Source organism: Oxyura jamaicensis, chromosome 10 (assembly GCF_011077185.1).
Source record: "Oxyura jamaicensis isolate SHBP4307 breed ruddy duck chromosome 10, BPBGC_Ojam_1.0, whole genome shotgun sequence".
Taxonomy (NCBI): Eukaryota; Metazoa; Chordata; class Aves; order Anseriformes; family Anatidae; genus Oxyura; species Oxyura jamaicensis.
In genome coordinates, this window is record NC_048902.1 from 18,146,070 (window position 1) to 18,165,474 (window position 19,405).

The 19,405-nt window shown below is 48.0% G+C and overlaps 1 long non-coding RNA gene across 3 annotated transcripts; it reads right to left on the reverse strand.

Annotated features, from left to right (window-relative positions):
• Positions 1 to 4,025: 4,025 nt before the first annotated feature.
• On the reverse strand, positions 4,026 to 15,504 carry LOC118172051. 3 transcript variants are annotated; one of them, XR_004753535.1, is made up of 5 exons: positions 14,779 to 15,504; positions 13,225 to 13,334; positions 9,147 to 9,369; positions 5,824 to 6,011; positions 4,026 to 4,196 (listed from the first exon to the last, which is right to left on the reverse strand). It is a non-coding gene; the product is annotated as an uncharacterized LOC118172051 (long non-coding RNA). The 3 variants fall into 3 exon arrangements; XR_004753534.1 differs by having other exon boundaries at positions 5,824 to 6,016; XR_004753536.1 differs by lacking the exon at positions 5,824 to 6,011 and having other exon boundaries at positions 14,779 to 15,502.
• Between the last annotated feature and the right edge of the window lie 3,901 nt (positions 15,505 to 19,405).

Genomic DNA, 19,405 nt, shown 5'->3' on the forward strand with positions numbered 1-19,405 from the left:
CAGCGGGGTCCCTCAGCGGGGTCCCTCAGCGGGGTCCCTCAGCGGGGGCGCCGCTGGCACACGTCCGCCAGGCGGGCAGGGGGCTCTGTCCGGGTTCCAACTGGGGTCACCACTCCCTGGCTGAGGTGATGGCGGCTTCACCCTCTCCTCACACAGGGTGTGCAGGAGGGCAGAGGTGTGAGGCACCCAAGGGTGCCCTGAGGCGCTTCAGCACCCATCAAGGCAGTGGTGGGGCACCCAAGGGTGCCCTGGGACCCTTCGGCACCCATTGCTGTGTCCTGGCCCCAAGGGGTCCCTGGGAGCCCCAGCACATGAACATGGCGCTGTGAGGCCACCCCGTGGTGACACCCGCTCACCCCCGGGGCTCCCTCACCAGCTGGGCTCCAGCTGCCCAACGTTGTGATTTTCACCAAAATCGGCCTTTTTTCTCAGCTGTGCGGTGCTGTGCTTTCCTTGTCCCGTCCTGACTGGCGGCATGTCACACTGACAGTCCCGGCACAGACCTCCAATGCCTTCCACGTGCGAAGCTGCGGTGGGGGCGAGGAGAAGTCCTTCTTCGCAGCTGGCCGCAGGAAGGCGCCGGCTGCTCCCAAGGGCTTGTGTGAGGCTCTCTTGTGAGGGAGGGCCGGGAGGTTCTGCTCAGAAGCACGAAGGGCTGCCACACTTTTTGCCCCAAAACACGCCCGCTCCATCTGGGTTTGCATCGTTGGCATCCTGCACAGCACCAATGTCCCCGGCTCGGTGCTGGGAGCAGAGCCGTGCCCTCCTGTGCCACAGCTCTGCGACTGCTCCAGGTGGGCTCTGCACTCATCTTGGCTTCTGGCAGTGCCCAGAAAGAAGGAGAAGAAGGTCCAGGAGGTGCTCTGCTCTCCCAGTTTGTCCGCCATAAATCCTAGGGATCACGGTGTCCAGGAACTCCACGCAACACGCTGCCTCGCTTGTCCTGAGCGACCACCGTAACAGGACGTAAGCCTTGGACTAAAAGGACTTGGTGGATGCTTTGTGGACACTTCACAGGGCAGTCCATAGACAAAGGGAATGATATCTGGGTATTAATCACAGGGTAGTGACTAATGAAGATGCACTGTAAAGCATGGGGTCTGAGCATGACCTAAACGGTATGGAACAAGGGGTGCCTATTGCCATGGCTTTGGCTGGGACAGAGTTAATTTTCTTCGTATGATGCCATGTTTCGGATTTGTGATGAAAATGGTGTTGATAACACCGATGTTTTAGCTGCAGCAGAGCAGTGCTTGCATAGAGCCAAGGCCCCATCAGCTCCTCGTGCTGCCCCGCCATGGGGCTGGGTGTAGCTGGGAGCTGACCAAAGGGCCCCTCCATACCTTGCGGCACCACGCTCAGCAGGAACAGGAGGTAAAGGAGGAGAAAGGGGGATGTTCGTAGTGATGGTGTTTGTCTCTCCAGGAAACCATGATGCGTGATGAGCCGTTTTCCTGGAGTGTCTGCCTGCTGATGGGGAGTAGCGAAGGGATCCCTTGGATTGCTTTGCTTCACCTAGCGAGCTGTCTATATCTCAAGCTCTCACCCTTCTGCCTTTCTGATTCTCTCCCCGATCCCACCTGGGCAGAGTGAGCAGCTGTGTGGTACTTAGCTGCCTGCCAGGGTTAAGCTGCAACACCTGGCCTAAAAGGCAAGCAGCAGATGGGGTAAGTTTTACCAGACCCCACAGGGAATTAGTAGCCATTCATGGAGTGCTGCCCTGCCTCTTCGGCCCTCTGGACATTCAAACTGTCCTATTTTACCTCAAAATATTATGCCTGTTCTCACTTCAGTAAGAATTCTGTACCTAGCAGAGTGAGATAATTCCACTATGAGTTAATTAATACAACAAAGATTCATTTTACTGAAAAAAGCACCATGACGGGAGGCTTTCCAGAACATTTTAGAGAATTATCTGCCGTTTCCAGGCTTTTTCAGTATAAGTGTCCTCCACTGAGTTTTCCATTTGCAACAGCTCAAGTTCAACCTCATGTCACTCCCAAGCAGCTTTTGCTGACTCCCCGGCCTTTTCTGAACCATTTCAGTTCACGGCAGGACAGCTCAACTCTGCAGTGCAGAGCAGTACAGCCCTTCGGGTCCTCCAAGCTCCACTGCTCCCCACTGTGTTTTGCGTAAGCCAAGCTTGCTCAGACCGAAGCAGAAAGACGCAGTAGGGTGTGAGCAATAGCAGATGGATCAGTGCAGGCCCGGTCCCTGACTGAGCTGAGGGACACGCCTGCTCGGCAGCTTTCTTTACTGCTGAAGCTGAATTTATGCAAATTGTGGTCAATATGGAGAGCACAACAGTTCTTACCAAGAAACAACTGCCTGTTTTGTAGGAGAGCTCACACTGGCTCCAGGCCAGCTGGATGGGGGATGTCGTCATGCCCAACCATTAGGATGTTTTTGTTGTCCTCAGATATATTGTGAGAGCTGCAAAGCCACGAACAACTGAAGCCTGTCTGAGAGCTGAATGCTTTTGAATGATACACATTTAACCAACATAATTGTCATATGTCCCCTGAATTCCAGAAAGAAATCCTCCTACTCCTGACTTATGTCAATGCAGAGGGCAACAGAACTGAAAAGTCTTTTCCTTAATCCCAAGTAGCAATGTGTCCGTGATGCTGGGCACCAGCCAGCATTCACATGGATGCAAATTCCTTCCTGGGAAATGTCACAGTTAATGTCATTCTGATAAAGAATCACAACTTCAGTGAAGGTCTTGGTTCTGGCTTTTCCAGAAGAGCATGAACTAGAATAGGGTTCTCTGCTTTATTGTCCCTGTGACTCCTCTAAGCTCTTCTTGCTCAGACCCAGAATTGCTGTTCTCCTCCTCACCTCTGCTTTGTCTCTTTTTGCAGGCTCAGTTCCAAAGTGTTTTCATTTCACACATATTCCTTGTGTATTTCTTTGTTTCTCTTTAAGCAGCCTTCTATGCTTTGCAAGCAAATCTATTATTTGGATTCCGGCTCACTCAGTGATAGTGTGCTTTCTGCACTTGGGAAAACTAGTAACAACATACAACTTGCAGAAAGCAGCCCCAATTTTTTGTATTGCTGTTCAATTAACTCACTCGTCCACAGGTGGGCTGTTTCACACATCCACGCGCACTTTGCACATTGGTGCTACCTGATGTTTGGGCTACAGCTGCCCAGGTTGGCATCTGACCGTTTCCAACAGTCCAGCACTAGTAGGAGTGAAAACTGCAATCCATAAATCACCAGGGCCACCATTAATTGTGACTTGATCCATGATTTGGGATGAATAAAAGCAAGACAGAGTTAAATCGTTCACCCATTTCCTCTGCCACATGGGCTATTAACAAGAAAAATGCAGAATGAAGAGCAAGCAATAAAGGATGGAGGAGGAACCCTCGCAAATACTCAGCTACAGTCCTGACACCACGTACAGCACAAGCTGAAGAAATACTTCAGTGTCTGCTTCTTAATTTCAACCAGTTATTCCTGTTTAGCTTAGCATCTACAGGGAGAGACTATAATACAGCACTGTGAGGCAAGAGGAATCTACTGATATTTCTGCTATCACTGAATTCTATATGTATATATAACGATGAGTATTCCTTTCTAGCTTTATTTTGGTGTTTCCTGTTGGGAGACTGTAGCTAACTGCATCCATATTCAGGACATTGCATTATAAAAATTATGAAGCCTCTATTGCAAATAATTTACAAATGTTAGGCTTTGCTCTGGTTTTGGACTCATGTAGCACAACTGATTTCAATGAAGATACCCCCTGTGTTAAAGGCAGAAGCACGAGCCAAATACAACAAAATAATACTCTCCCTGGTGTCTGGCGTGGCTAAGCTTATGCGGGAACTATGTACACAAATGATTGAATTAGAAACACAGCAACAAGGTTAAAAACTAGGAACACTAGGCACACAACGCCGGGAAGAAAACCTCAGTGAAATTAAGTTCATTATAGGTGTATACTTAATATAGTTAATTGAGCTATGGAGGTTACTCTGAGTGCATGTTTGGTAGCACTGGGTTACACCTTGCCTCTTTTCATGGTGTCTCCTGTTGGAAGCGCTTGTCTAGCTCAGCAGGTTCCACACTCAGCCACGGACAACTCCATGCACGGGCACTACTCCTGCTGTTGTCCGCCCTCGAAAGGTCTTGGGCTGAAACTTGGCAGCCTCAGGAATGAGCTGACTGGTTAGGTGGTGGCATCTGGAAAGAAGCACAAAGCCTGCATCTGTGGTGCTGTGCAGGAGCAACCCGGCGATCTGGCTCACCCTGCACCTCTGACTTCTAGGGAAGAAGCACAGCTCCCGTGTCCACCCTTGCAAGCTTTATCTCCCCTCTGTAACGTAACAGGAATTATAATAAGGACTCAGATTCATCGACTCATCTCCAGCTCAGACAACAAATGACTCTCACCTACGAGGACTACATTTGCAACTCTCTCACATACACTGGGACTCTGAGAATTGAGGCTTTTATCTTGGGAACCACAATGCAGATCTAAACAGTGCTGCTGTCTCCTGGAGGAGATAATGTGTCTTTGCTCAGAGATCTGCTTCTGGGCTTGGCTTCTATCAAGCAGCACCATTTGGCAGGGGCTGCCTGGTTTATGTGACAGCAGAGACTGAATTACTTAAGAAAAACAGAGACTTACTCTTTATATAAAAACAAATGACAAATTAAAAGTGGTTTTAATTTTGCAGTTCATATTTTCTTGGGATTTTGCCAAATCGTGGCGCCCATACTCCACACCCTGTCCTGCTGGAGGAATTTGGCTAGGGAAAGGACTCTAAGATTTGTTCCCTTTCCTCTCCCTTACTCTTAAAATCCTGAGTACTAGTAAAATCCCTCCCCTTCACCCCCCTTCCTGCAACTGGTACATTGTGAAGAACAGGAATGTTCCTGGGAAGAAACCCAGGCTGAATCGCATTCAGAACAAGTCAAAGATTTCTTGCATAGCTGAAGCATGTGTTTGCAATCCCCAATTGCCGGAGCACGTAAGCCCTGCCAGCGTATGTTTTCCCTTCAGATGTTCTCAGAGAGCTCTAAGCGGTGTCTAGGGCACTCTGTGGACAACGTTTTGCGCAGACATTGTTCCCTTTGTCCAATCTGTTAATGGTGCCAGAGCCAAAAAGGTTCTTGGTGAAGGTAGGGCAAACAGTCAGCACCACTTTTCCAAGAGCCTGCGTTAGTGATGGTCAGAGCCATCGGTCTGCAAGACCCCGAGCCACAAACCGGTTCCATTTGCGCCAGTCAGTTTGGCTGCTGGCACCAACCGGTCGGTCATACCAGGCTTCAGGCAGCTTCTAGGACTGATGAACTCTGGTGTAATTAGCATGTACAGCCCCAACAAAGTACTGCCCAGCACAGAAAGAAAAAACCTAATTAGAACCCTAATGAATGTCCAAAAGCTAAATTATAACTGTTGGGAAGCAACAGCTAGCCAGTAGATACATCCTGTTCTCCCTTCTGCCTGAGAGCTGCCACTGATCTAGAGGGGATTTAAATCTTCCATTTAGTGGTTCAAAACGGGAACGTGACGTGGCCAAGGAGGATGGAAGCTGGGGACTGAGACACTGGTTGGAAAAACACTGCGTCGGCATATTTGTGAGGAAACTTTTGTCCTTGGCATCACGCAGAGTGCAGTACATTACAGGAGCACAAAGTGAGTCCTTGCTCAAGCTGGTGCTGATACTGGGGAAAGGCAGGTTGATGAAAGCATCACTTGTCTTTCCAATGACCTTATCATGTGAGCTGAGCTTGCCAAGAGCTGTCTCTCGCTCTGTGCTCCTCATGGTCTGAGCCAACAAGCCTGAACACACTGTGCTGATACCTGATATTGCTCAGCATTGCATGGCAGTCTCCTATCATCGCACACACATCCTTGCAGAATGGGATGATGACTTTTCTGTGCTTTTCTGCAAGTCACATGCCTCCTTGCTATCTCCACCTTGTCTCACTTCCAAACATGTCCAATTCCACTCTGCAGTTTTTTGAATGTAAGGTGCCCCAGGGAAGGCCCTGAGCTTGCAGGAGGTACAGAGAGAACAGAAAGGTCTTTCAGTGCAAGATCTTTGACCTCAGTACACGAGTGGCCGCGCTGTGCTTAGCTCAGCTCTCCATGTTCCCCGGTAGGGTTCCCACCTCTTTACTGGAACATGGCAACAATAATAAGCAAGTAACGCAGGGGGGCAGCAGCAGGCCTTGCTTTCTTGTCAAACTCGCAGGGGCTTGCGTTTGTGGTGCCCTTCCAAGGTTTTGTGGAACTGGGGTGTCCCAAGATTTGAGGGTCACTGTGCTGGGCACAAGCCCAGAGCGACCGCTACAGCTGATGGTGCTACAGGAAAAGCATACCCGAGGAGAGGGAATCTTCGTGGACTCACAGGACAGGTCATCAGCACTGAAACCTGTGCTTTGTCACTGAGCCTGGTCTTTCTCCAGTTCCTGCAGTCCCAGCCCAAGGAGTTTGTGCTCATGTTACAAAGAACATGTAACTGGCAGACCCTGGGAACATTGTCTGCAATGACAAATATGGCCAGAACAAAATGGCAGGGCTCAGTTCAGCCCCTATTGCTCACCACTGTACCAGCCTTGCTGAGCCTGTGGGAATGCAGCAGGATGGAGTCTAGCTTATGACTTTCAGTGAGGTGAAATTAAAATAGATGCTCTTACTTGACTGCACCAGGAAGAAAGATGCAGGGTTCACCTGATACCATTTATTCTGAATATTCAGAGAATGGTCAAAAGCCTTGATTGATCTTGGCAGAGAAGGTGTTAAAGGCTTTGTTTTCAAAGTAGGAGCTTTTCGGTCAGGGAAGAGGCCCTAAATCACACAGCAAGGCTCTGGGATTTTTCTGACAGGGCCATCTCCAGAGCAGGATGTCTTTTCCACTGCTCTATGTGAGCAGAATTTCACGAGCTGCTTGGATTTGCCTGGTCCTTCATATCAGCACTCCCCATCGTGGTGTCTGAGCGGTATGGGCCCAAGCTAATGCTGGATATGGCAAGAAATTAAAACAAACAAACAAACAAACAAACAAAAAAAAAACAGCAAAAGCCAGCCCAGTCACCAAAAGTGATGGATGGATCAGAATGAGGGTTGGGAAACAAAACAGCCCTGTGCCACATGAGTAATTAGAAAAAAAAAGAAAATCAGATAAGTGCCCAGATAGGAAAAGCATTTTCTGTAACCAAGGCTGTTAGTTTAATTGGAAAGTGCTGTTAACAGAACTGCCTGATGGAGGCAAGTGCAATAGCACAGCAGGGCTGTTGCAGATCTGCAAGTAAACAGCCAAATTGCATCTCTCAGCTTCAGTCTGTGAATATCTGAAGCCAAAAGAACAGCTTTAAATTTAAAACTTCTGTTGGAGCTCATGCTTCAATTGGGCTTTGGGCCAGAACATGCAAAGACTTAGGGCATTAAGAGTCTTGTGTAGAAGAAAAGACAGTGGGGAGTCATTTGAGCTGGCTAGTAATGCACTGAGCTATAGCAGGATCTGCCTTCATTCCCTCTAAACCAACTTGTGGGAGGAAAATTGTGAAAACTAAGATTTTATCACTTGTAACTGGTACACGGCAAAAGCTAGTGCTAAGCATGGCCCTGGATGATACAACTCCTGAGTCCTGCACACAGAACAAGAGAAGGGTCCCAGCCCCAAGCTGGCTCTGCCCTTTCATTAACTGGCTAGGGAAGTAGCCCCTGAAAATGCCAGAAACTACAAAGCACCATTAAAGACATGCAAGGAGCTGCTCTGTTGGCTGCTGTCTTCTGTTCACTTTGAGCCATTATCTCAGGGAATTCTTGTTTTTCCCGAGAACTCCAAGTGCCTTGCAAAGCCGCAGCCAAGCAGTGCCGTGATGGTACCTCTGCTACTCCCCGAGTTCCAGGGCAGTGAACTGATTCACCCAAGGCCGCACAGTGTGTTGGCACATCAGCACAGCCTGAATCCCAGTTCTGGGAACTGGGAGGAGGCAAGCATTAAGCAATGAAAGATGTGTCCGACTGTCTGTAAACGATCTGGTAATACTGCGATTTCAAACTGTGAACAGTAGCAAAGCGACACAAACACTACCAGCATGACCACCAGGTACCAAACAAAGCACAAGTAGCCAGTTCAGTTTCTTGTAGAGACAAGGAAGAAGAGCTGAACGATGCCTTTTGCTGTGGGCTGTGTCTCTGCTGGTTAACGCTGCAGCTTTCTGTGTCTCTGCACAGGCAGGGCTTAGATGGACAGGCTGAGAATAATTACCAGGAGTCAGTGCAATCCTTCCCTGGGACTCTTCACTGCCAGAAGCTGCTCTACAATATTCCCAGCTGCTTCCCTAAGTATCTGACAGATTGGACAAAATTAAAGAAACATGGGCTTTGGGCTTCAAGGCCACTGGGAAGTAACTAATCGGGCTCCCAGCTGAGCCAAATGCAAGGAAGAACATCGTTAGCAATAAATCTTCTCTAATTGGAGCCAAGGAATGGATATTTTCTTATGGGAAAACCTTCCCCTTTTCTCTGGGCCATACTGACCATGAGGAGAGTGACCCCAGTGGGCAGTGGAAGATTTTTTTCGTAGTGCCAGGGACCTACCTTCTCAAGTAACAGAAGAAAAGGGTACAGCAAAAGCTTCACAGATGGGAAGAAAAAAGGAAAAAAATAAATAATAATAATAAAAAAAATCAACAAAACCCACTAAAACACCATAGCTCTTGTTCTGGCATAGGGTTCTGATCCAAAGGGGGAGTGAGGTATTTCCACTTATTCTGAGGTAAGTGCTAGGAAAGTCTCCTTAAAGCCAAAGCCTGATCTTTCTTTTCAAGGAACAATCCCAGGGAAGAAGTCAAAGATAAGGCAGTTTCCAGCTGCAGGTACAGCTCCATCTCACCTGTAACCTTTCTGTGCACCAACAAGCAGTTCTCTGTGCGGAGCCGGGCTGAGGGCTGCCCCACAGCCAACCTCCAGCCCCAGAGCAGTGCCCAGGTAACCAAAAGGCTTGGCTGAAGGCCTCAGGGACAGAGCTGGCCCTCTGCAGCTGCAGCCCCTTGCGTTTTGCATGCCCACAGATGTGGTGGGTAGGCGGTCTAGTGAACAGCAGAGAAGGGGACCAGGTTACGTTTATAGCTGCTCATGAGCCCACAGATGGGGCTCGCCGTGTAGACACCAACCTTGCACTGAAGACTTTCTAGGTCCGGGGCTCAGATGCAGGCAGGGAGTTTCACCACGGTCTCCTCCACAAGGGTCAGACATAAGTTGGTTTCTGGGTCATGTTCATAAGGGGATTATCAACACGGTGTGTGGGTGAGCAGGTGCATGATGGCGACAGTGCTTGACCATCAAATGTGACAGGACCCCGTGCCCTTCTCTTTTGATTTTGTCCCTCTTGGAGTGCTGAAATCAGAACAAGAAGGGGTGGGTTGGGAAGAACTATTATTGTTAAGAATCAAAGTGACAACAGCAATAAATGAATACCGCAGAGAACCAGGCAGCAGTGGGTTGGGTAAACACCCCGCTTGTCCCATTCCTTAAAATTCGAAGTACAAACATGCTGCAGTCTTGCTAAAAGTGAATTGCTGTCCCCTTATCTTTTTGTTAAGTGCAACCCAAAGCCTGTGCAAGCCGCTACAGTGAATTAACAGCAGGAAAAGTAGCTGGACTGAATTTACTAATGGAAAAAAAAAATCACAGGCATGTTGTTAAGAAAGAATGAGGACTAATTCTCTTTATTTGGATTCATTTTGTTTGATTGTGTATGCCTTAGAAAACATGAGAGCTGGTGGGGAGCACATTAGTAAAGAAAATAGAAGAGCAACAAGTGGATAGTGCAGAATTCAAGCAAACGTTGTGCCAGTCACTGAACCAGAAAATAAAGTTGGCTCAGAGGCAATCACTACATTGAGAAAAGATCTATTGATACACGAGGGAGAGATGGGAAATGGTGCTGCAGAGTTGTGTTTGGAACAAAGTGATCAGGAGAGAATTCTGCATAGTTTGACTTTTTTCTTTGCTTTCCTCCCTATTCTTCCCCATTTATTACTAGGGGAAAGAGCATCTTTGCCTCTAAAAACCTCTGTGCCTGAAGAGGTGACACTGGGCTGTGCTACTGTACTGAACTACTTTTGCTTCACTTTTTTGCTTTGCTTCAACTTGCTTTGGAAAATCAGAGTAAAACTGTTAGCTATGGATCTCAACATGACCAACATTACCTCAACTTTAAGAACCTGCACTTACAAACTCCTTGCCTGGTAGGGAGGGAAATGGATCGTATTGCTTTCAACTCACCAGAAAATTGCTCGCACCAGCTACTCTTTGTGGACATGTCAAGGGAATAGGACCAAGTCCCACATGGCCAGAGAAACAAGGTACAGTTGGACAGGAGGAGATGATGCTCTCAAACACAGCACCTGAAGGAAAGCCAGGGCAGCTTTTTGATCCAGGAGATAAACCTTCATGCCTTTTTTAATAGGCAAGATGCATTTACAGTTGTTTCCAGAAAGGGGCAGTAGAGACCAAACCCACAGGACGAACAGAAAAAGACATCCTCATCAGGGAGGAATATAAACAGTGAGAATTGTTTGCAATGGCTTTTTCCTTGGCATAGAAATGCTCCACAATGCATCCATTCAAATAAAAACAGCAGGACCAGCCAAAATGGGGCTGCCTGGTGTAACGCAGTCATTTCAAGTCACTATAAGATCGCTTCCTTACCTGCTTTTCAGAGGAGGGCAGTAACCCTGCCAGTGCTTCAAATATGGAGGCTGCACAGGCTGCATCAGTTGGCACAAGGCCTTCTAATGCATCAGAGGAGCACTGCAGAATGCACTGCATAGCACAGACAAACCTACAGCACCACGGTTTGCTGTCAGGATCATGAGTTCCTATACCATTGCTAACACAATCAGGATTCCATCTGACCTAGAAAGAAAAGAGACTAGAAAAAGAGGTGCTTTTAAAATCAAGACACCCCAAACCTCACGTTTTAAGTGTGAAACAGGGAAGCCCATCCCTGCACCATCTTTACAATCTCTTCAGATTCTCTTGAACCACACCGAGTTAACTCTAGAGCTGACTGAAGTTCTTTACCTGGAGCAAATCCCGTATGTTTTAATTAAATCAAGCCCTTTATCCCAGCCCTGTGCTACTGCTTTATGCCATCCTCTTGCACCACCCATAACCCACAGTGGAGGGGATGTTTCTGGAAGTGGACATGTCCAGAAACCCCAGCTGTGTGACAACACAAGCAGGCACAAACCATGCAAACCAGTCTCTTCCTCAGAGATCTTCTGGCCTAAGAATAAGATCTCAAAAGAGGAAGGGAAGCAGGGAGCTATGTCAGGTGAGACACCAGCTGTCTGCAGCAGAGCAGCTGAGGCAGCTTTATCAGGAAACCAAGAACCCATTCGGATCCTGCTCACAGCACAGCTCAACACACCAGCAAATCTGGCTGCAGAGTGAAATCTTGGCTTTCCCTGAAGCCAATGGCAAACATCCCACTGGCTTCAATGGGAGGAGGACTTCATGCCAGATCTCGTGCTTCCCATTCCTTTGCTGTAGTCATGAGAGCAAGCTTGCCTTCCAAGGCTGTGTCTGCAGCTAGGGCCTTCTGGAGCAGGAGAACGGTTCTCCTTGCAACCCAACAAATATCAATGGGAAATAAAAGACTTCTTTTTTAACAGAAATGGTGATTGCCCCAAAAGAACAGTCTGCTTCAAGATATGGGGCTCTCTGGGCTGAAATGTTTCCTTTAGGTTTTAATGTCTGCCTACAAGGTGCACAACAGCTCAATCACACAGATGTCGGCTGTGATGAAATCACAGGTTGGAGAGATGGCACGAGCAGGGTTATGCAGCTCGAAACTCATCCCTCGTGGTCTTAACATCCCTCACTCCATACCCGATCGTGTGGCAGTACAGATACAAATAGTGTGACTGACAGCAAACAGCGTGGGGAAGACTAAGGCGACCTGTCTCACAGAAATGGTATCCCTGCTGCTTTTGTCACAACTGTGTCAATGACTATTTGAGGAGGTAAAGAAAGGGATGCTGGCAGGACTGCATGCTCACTGCACAGGGCTCTGTGTTTGCTCTGGCACAAAGGGTTACTTAGCTCACTGTGCAGCCCGGAGGTGGGAGGTTCTGGTTCCTCTCAGACTGGCAGACTTGGTATAGCACAGGAGGGATGTGTGCCTGGCTGTTGAAATGAGCACCTTGAGATCTCTAAGCTGTTTCTGAGATGGCAAGTTCAGGGCTCACATTCCTTACAAACCTTTGCTTTCCTTGGCAATAATCAGGAGTTTTGTTAGGGAAATCCTGGTGGGTGTTTTGTGATCAGTCAGGCACAGCAGATTCTGTTGCTGGAGGGTGTATACAGGACCTCCCATCTTCTAGATGTAGTAAAATGGATCTGTTTTCTCCAGAAATCCAGGAGTTACCAGCACAGTGCTGATCACCTGTATTAGGTCACACAGCATGTCTACCGGACAGACTGATGTCTGTACAGCTGACTGCGTATCAATCCTAGAGGCAAAGGAAATTCTTCAAATCCCATGGCACAAACGTGCACTGCTACAGAAAAGCAGGTGGAGATGTGCCAAGTTACAGTTCCTCAGTTGCTACCCCTGTAACAAATGCCCTGCAAGGAAAACTGGAAAGGATTTCATGAAAGAGCAAAGATAACACAGGACTATCTGGCAAAGGCTGGAATTTAATATTAATGGCTTTCCTTTAGTCACTGTATTTCCTGTTCCTAACTTAACCCTCTGAAATCACCAGTGGTCAAAGAAGGGCTATAAACCTTTCCACATCTAGAAGGCTTTTCCTTGAAAGATCTCAGAGCATTTGGCAAATATGAGGGACTGCTGAAGGCTGGCTGTCCTCTTGAGGATGCTGCCCATGTAGCCAGTGTGCAGAAGCTTATTTGGCTCCTGAAGCCAAACACTGAAATTTATGCCCCTCTTTGCACGAATACTTTCCTTCACTGTCTCCCAGTTCATCACAGGAATCCAGAGAATGAGAGGAACAGAGCTCCCCTTGAATTCACACTCCAGATTCAGTGTGAGAAAGCCTTCCCCGGAGACAGATGGGTAGGAGATACACAGCAGTGATGTGACTGTTACATGGAGACTGCTCATGGCTGTGCATGGCTCAGCTGCTGGCATTTTTAAACAGCTCCGCTCAACAACAGTGTACCAAAATTCACTTTGACCAGGCCCCATCTCCCCATCCATCCCTACCAGCAGGCACTTACCTGGAGGAGCCCAAATATTAGTCAACATGGTTCAGAGGTGCAGAACGCAGCTCTTCCAAGTCTTGCGATCCCTTGGTGATCCTTCTGTGCCACCCCCGTCTTCCATCAAGCTGGCAAAATACCTGAATTATTGAGCTGACCCACCAAGAGGAATTTAGACTGGAAACATCTCAAGGAAGATGGGTCTCATTAAGGTCTGTGGGCTGCAAAAGAGCACGGTGTTGGCTAGGGCAGAGAGCTGGGGAGAGAAGCGTTAGTCATCTCCTGCCTCGTGTTCAGCCCTTTCGGACAGTCTCCTCTCTTGGAAGATGCTCTGTTTTGCCTGTACGACTGTTGGCAGAAACTAATGAGCAGGGCTGGTGGAAGATTTTCCATCAAAACAATATTTTTGTTTTGCCAAAAGATACTTTAAAAATTAAGCAGAAAAATTAGGAGAAAGGACTTAGGTTTTGGCTGACATTGTTGGTTAAAAACAATCCCAAACTGAAGATTTTTTAGCCAAAAATGGAAGTATTTGGGGTGAGGCAGGGAAGGAAAGGGGAGGAGCCTGGCAAGCCTTAGAGATACCCTGAGAAACGTCTAGAAAGTTTTTATGAATATGAGGGTATTTTTGTCATTTTTTTTTCCACAGTGAAAGATAGTTCTGTATTTAGACCCATTCTACAGGGAGGCTGGAAGACAAAAAAACATGCTTTTTTCTTTCTTATACTATATGCACAGGCAGCAATTTGTCTAGAGAGACACTTAAGAAAGACCAAATCTCTCACAGGAGCTGCCCTAGAGCCTATTACCCAACAACTGCAACTCTCACAGTAACGGACGTGCACACAGCTAATTCTGCTAGGAGTTCATGCAGCTGATGGAAAGCCTCAATAAACATCGCAGTTGCCTTGCACACAAATAAACTGAGCCATGGGGACAGACAGGGAAAAGGCGCTGCTTGCAGAGGAAGGTGGTGTGCACACAGCTGTACAACTGTCCTCCTTACCAGCCCGCCAGCCACAGGCAGTGTTGTTGCTAATAACGGTGCAGGGAGAATGGCACAGAAATACCTGGGAACCCACAGAAAGCTGTTTTTTTTTTTTTTTTTTTCCCCTTTAAAATTGTTTCTTCAGCAAAACACAGCCAGGAAAAGGCAACAGCTAGAATCTTCCTCACTCTCTGGGAAACGTGACTGATGGCAGCATTTGTTGGGCTTACTCAGCGGCCCCTCCTCAAGGTATGGTCACAGCCAGCGTTGTGAAATGATTTGGGGAAGCTGAGAGCGATGGAACTGGCAGCTCTGGGGACCTGGCAAACACAGGGCCCCACCACCTCGACACTAACCTGGGCATAACCAGAGGTGGCAGTGCTGAAGCCAACGCAGTGCGAGCGGCACAGAAAGCAAGCCAGCTCTGTGAGAAAAACGCGATGTTATAAGGCAGTGGAGAGCAGGGGAGGTTCAATTTATAGTGATTTCCTAAGGAATGATACCATGATTCTGGATAGTATTTATATTTTAGACAACACTTAATTTTTTAAAGGACTAAATCAATCTAAATGTGGATTTCGTACCTTTTTCTTAATGAGAACAGCACCGGGGGAAGCACGCTTAGAAGTACTGACGTGTCCTGGCAAGGGCTCAGACTGCTGCAACTCGCCTTGCTGACAGGCAGAGCTTGACTCTCATCCCACGACAGCCCGGGGTTACAGTCCCAGCGACTTCCACCACAAGCAGCTCTGGCTCACGGCCGCCAAAGTGATAAAAGACTTCTTGTGCGATCATCTCAGGAGGCGAGTTTGGTGCCAAACAAAGCTGCAGTCTGGTTGGGCCTTTTTGCCATCAGAGACAAAATCAAGGGGAAAAAGGCAGAGCCGGGGAAATAAATGGAAGCTGCAAAATGTTCAAATAATGTCTTTTCCAAGGAAATGAAAAACAAAACAAAACCAAACCAAAACAACAATGGCTTGTCCGGCTTTGCATCCAGGGCCTGGCCAGCACTCATCTTCGTGCAAGCTAAAGGTCCTGTTAGAGGATTCCCCTTTTTCACATTCTGAACAGTTTCACCGTCTGTCTCCACAAGGGCTGCAAAACAATGCTGTGTACAGCGACCTTAAAGAAAACTGTTCGTGATCTTTTGACAGCCGATGCTTTTTGGGGTAGCGGAGGCAGCCGTACGGATTGGCATGCCACCAGCGCTCTCCTGCTAACAAATGAATCTCTCCCTCTCTCTGCCAGCCCACGTTTTGAGCAGTAGCCAAGCTTGTGGCTGGATCTTGCCTCTCAGTTACAGTGAGAGGCATCTCCAAAGTGGCGTGCACTTTACCCTTCGCTACTTCCAATAACAAAAAACGTGTCTGAGGAGAGAAAACCAGTGGGGAATATCCCTTTCCCTTCTCTGCTAGCACGGTAATGGCAGTGTAGGCTCACTCACTTCATTCAGAAGAAACCTGTGTTCATCTCCATGTCTTGCTGCTGCCAATAACCCCAAGTAGCTGCTTTGGGAATCTTCTTTTTCCCCACAACCGCCTGCAGTCTGTAAACTCTTTGGAGAAGGACCGTTTCTTTGCACATGGCCCTCCAGCATTCACGTCTGGTTGCAGCATCGATGGAAGTGCCACTGCCAAAAGAACACTGAAACGTTAGAAAAGACCTCAGAAACAAATACCAGCCAGAAAGCAACAATGAGGGGAGACACAAGGTTATTACAGGAGTATTTTTCTTCAGAGGGTTGAGGGAGGAGATTAAATGCACTTGTGCTGATGAAGGACTGTTTTATATCAGCAGCAAAGGCGGTGAGGTTTCTGGTGGGTGCAGAGCTTGTGGGACACAAAGCAGCTGCAAGCAGAGCAAGAGGGGAAAGGCACAGAGATCATGCAGGAAGGGCAAGGCCATGAAGGTCCACGGGGAACAGAGCAGGGAGGACAAGACAGTTATCTCGGTTACGCTGAGACCATCATAAGCCCGAGGCTCAGGAGGGGCTGGAGACACCGAGGATGCAAGGGCTCACCTGGATCCTGAGTTGTGCCAGGAGCCGGCCCCACACCCGGACGCCCTGTGGGACCCACCATAGCGAGCGTGCGGAGCTGCTCCCTCCCGAGGCCGAGGGGACGCCGGGGCCTGCGGCATGACCAGACGAGTCACGCTGGAGGCTCCAGATCCACCCAAGCCACAGAGGGATGAAAGGATTAACCACCCAAACAGGAGCCTTTCACAGCCAAGCAAGAGGAGCTGAGGGAAACCACAACTTTCCAAAGCCCAGCTGCTTCTCTCCAGCCTGGCGGCCGAGGCCGAGACCTACCCCAGGCTATGTGGACCCAGCTGGCGTCTCGGCTGCGGCAAAGCACGGGGCACACACATGCGAGCCCCAGACATCAGCTGCAGGACTCTGCTAATTGGGAAAGTCTGTCCGAGTGTCTGGCCACCATTTGGCAGAGCCAGCAGCTCTGACAAAATAATAACTGTGGTACAGCGCAGCCTCCAGACATTCATCGTGGGGTCTGTCACATGAAAGGGACATGAAAGGAGGTGAGGCCATGTGAGACACATGGAGGTCAGCGCTGGAGACTCCCCATTTGCCTTCTGGGGTGGTTGCTGCTAGGGGCTGTTTGCAGCCCCTCTTTCCTTACACACACTCATTTAAACTCTCCTTTTAAGCAAGGAGTTCTTCCCAGCCGAAGTGAAGATGCTGCAATCCTCTTTGCCCAAGGCGGTTACGCTGTCAGGAAGTCTCTCTCCAGGCAGACAGGCCCATTTCTAAAGAGGGTGAAGAGAAGCTGACAAGAAGGACAAATAAAAATGCTCTCTTAGAAAAGAGAACTGGTCTTGTGCATTAGTAGCATTTGAGGTACTCATCTTCCTACTGACCTGCCTCCAAATCAAGGTAAACGGGTTGCTGAAGGGTAAGTTGTATGGAGAAGTACTCTCTGGCATGTTCAGCACAGGACCAAGCACCGTACGAATTGCTGAGGAGCCGTTCCCACAGCCTGCCTGTTGCTGGGTGTACTCACACAGCAAGATGACCAACCAGTGGTACAAGAAACTCGTCTGCAAGTAGACTACCAGGGCTTCTTTTGTTACACCATGAGGAACGCGGGAGTGCATTGACCTGGCATCTGGCTTGGTTCTTCTCTGCCTGCACTCCCCAGCACGCTGGTGTTTGTGCCGACACTCTCCAGTACAAAAGCTCGTCTTTGCCAGTGGACCATGTTACTTTGTGCTTTCCCCTACGCCACACGCAGTTTTCCTCTACCAGCAGCAGAAGGTCCTCCAATAGCAACACTCTGGGTGAGGCATGGGGCTGATGCTGGTGCTCCATTTTAAGCTTTTTTAGAAAGAAATTTCTTTCCAGAGAAAGCAGGATCCCGCCAGCTTGCTGTGAGAGCTCAAGAGATGGTGAAGGCTGCTGCGTGCACCAGGGCTTGGAGGAGAGTGAAAGAAGCAGGTGGAGCTTGTGGAGGCAAAAGTGAGTTCCAAGCAGCTGAGCAGAGGTTACGCTTTCCTCATGGTCCTTTTATGCCAGAGCACTGGAGCCATCTGACCCCACCTGCCTGTAACGAGCTCGGCTGAGGTGTCTTAAAAAGACAGCTGAGATCATGGGCAAGGACAATGGCTCCAAACCAGCTGGTTTCTTGCTTGGAAATGGGGTTTAGGGATAACGGAAAACCAGCAAACTGCTACATGCAAAATAGGCAAACTAAGTACATAAGCCTACCGGATTTATAGACGACATGTTGGCACGTACCAGGAAAATTTCAAGCCAAATGTATGACAGCATTCCTTACACCCCTCCCACCCTTTGCCATATCCCACAGCTTAATGTAATGCCTTTTGGCTTCCAAAGGCTTATAGCTATGTTTTATTGTTTAAACAGGTCAACAATTGCAATCATATGTTGACTCCAGGCAATACACAAACACGATGATGTGTTAATACATAGCAACACTTGGATGGAGTTCCTAAAATTCTGCTGCTGTTAAGAGGCATGTGTATGATGGCAGCTGGACTGGTATCTCCTACGGCTACCTTGGAAAACTAGGGACCCTATCGGTGCTATGCTATTACCAAGAAGCCAGCGTGAGATCAGTAAATGAATTCTATTTTTAATGCAAGTATAAACTCAATTTCTGGAAATCATTTTGGGAGGACTCTCACACCAGCTGCAGAAGCTAGGGCTCGTTTTTAAGGTTGCTTTAGAAAGGTGCTGCTCCCATCTCCAAAAGTGTCCTTTTAACAAGAGTTGAGCTGGAATGGGATGTGGATGATAGCATCTTTATAAGGCAGGATGGGAAGGGATCCTACAGGCAGAACTGTGTGCAGCTATTGGAAAAAAACAGCCAACATCTTCACCAGGGTGATGGAGGAATTAAGGAGTACAAAGATTCTGGCCGGTGCCTACAACAAACACATCCAAAACACTTGGCACTGAAGTAATTCTGTTTATTTCACACCAGAGCAGTGTGCAGCTAGGTTATGTAGATACCGTTCCAAGGAATGGAATAGTTTAGCTCCAATATAAATTTCCACATGCTCAGCAGCCTTTGTTACCAGGTTGCGCCCGTGGAGCAGCTACCATTAAACACACAGCTAGCTGCCACTTCATCTCAGCTCCAACATGTATTGAAAGCAACCTCTCCCAAAAGCACTTGCGAATCGTCTCTCCCTCCACGCGTAAGCTTTAGGCTCCCCGCAGCCTGCTCAGCCATAGCCAGCGATACCCCAAACGGCGCCTGGCTCATTTTCCCCACACAGGCATTTTCTGCTGTTGTGTCACTGACCACAGACCTTGCTAGACAATAAGCAGGTATTAACATTCCCCGGGCTTTATTTTGCAACCCAGCCGGGACAAGACCCGTAATTTCTTGATTTGTTAGCACACCAGGAACAAGAGGATGCCAGACTTTTGCTGACAAATGACTTTTTACACCTACCACAGCTACCAAAACCAATTTTCCCAGTCTCAGTCCAGTATTAGACAGATGCATGATGCACTGCTTACAGCGTCACTCCCTGCTTTTTATTTTCATGTTAGCTGTTTGATTTGCTTCGTATTTTTTTTAAGTTCGGAAACCTTATTAAAGTTGTTATGGAAAAAATAAATTTATTATTCAACATACTCATTTCTTTTTTTTTTTTTTTCAAAATGGAATGATCCTCTTTTCTTTTCTTTTCTTTTCTTTTCTTTTCTTTTCTTTTCTTTTC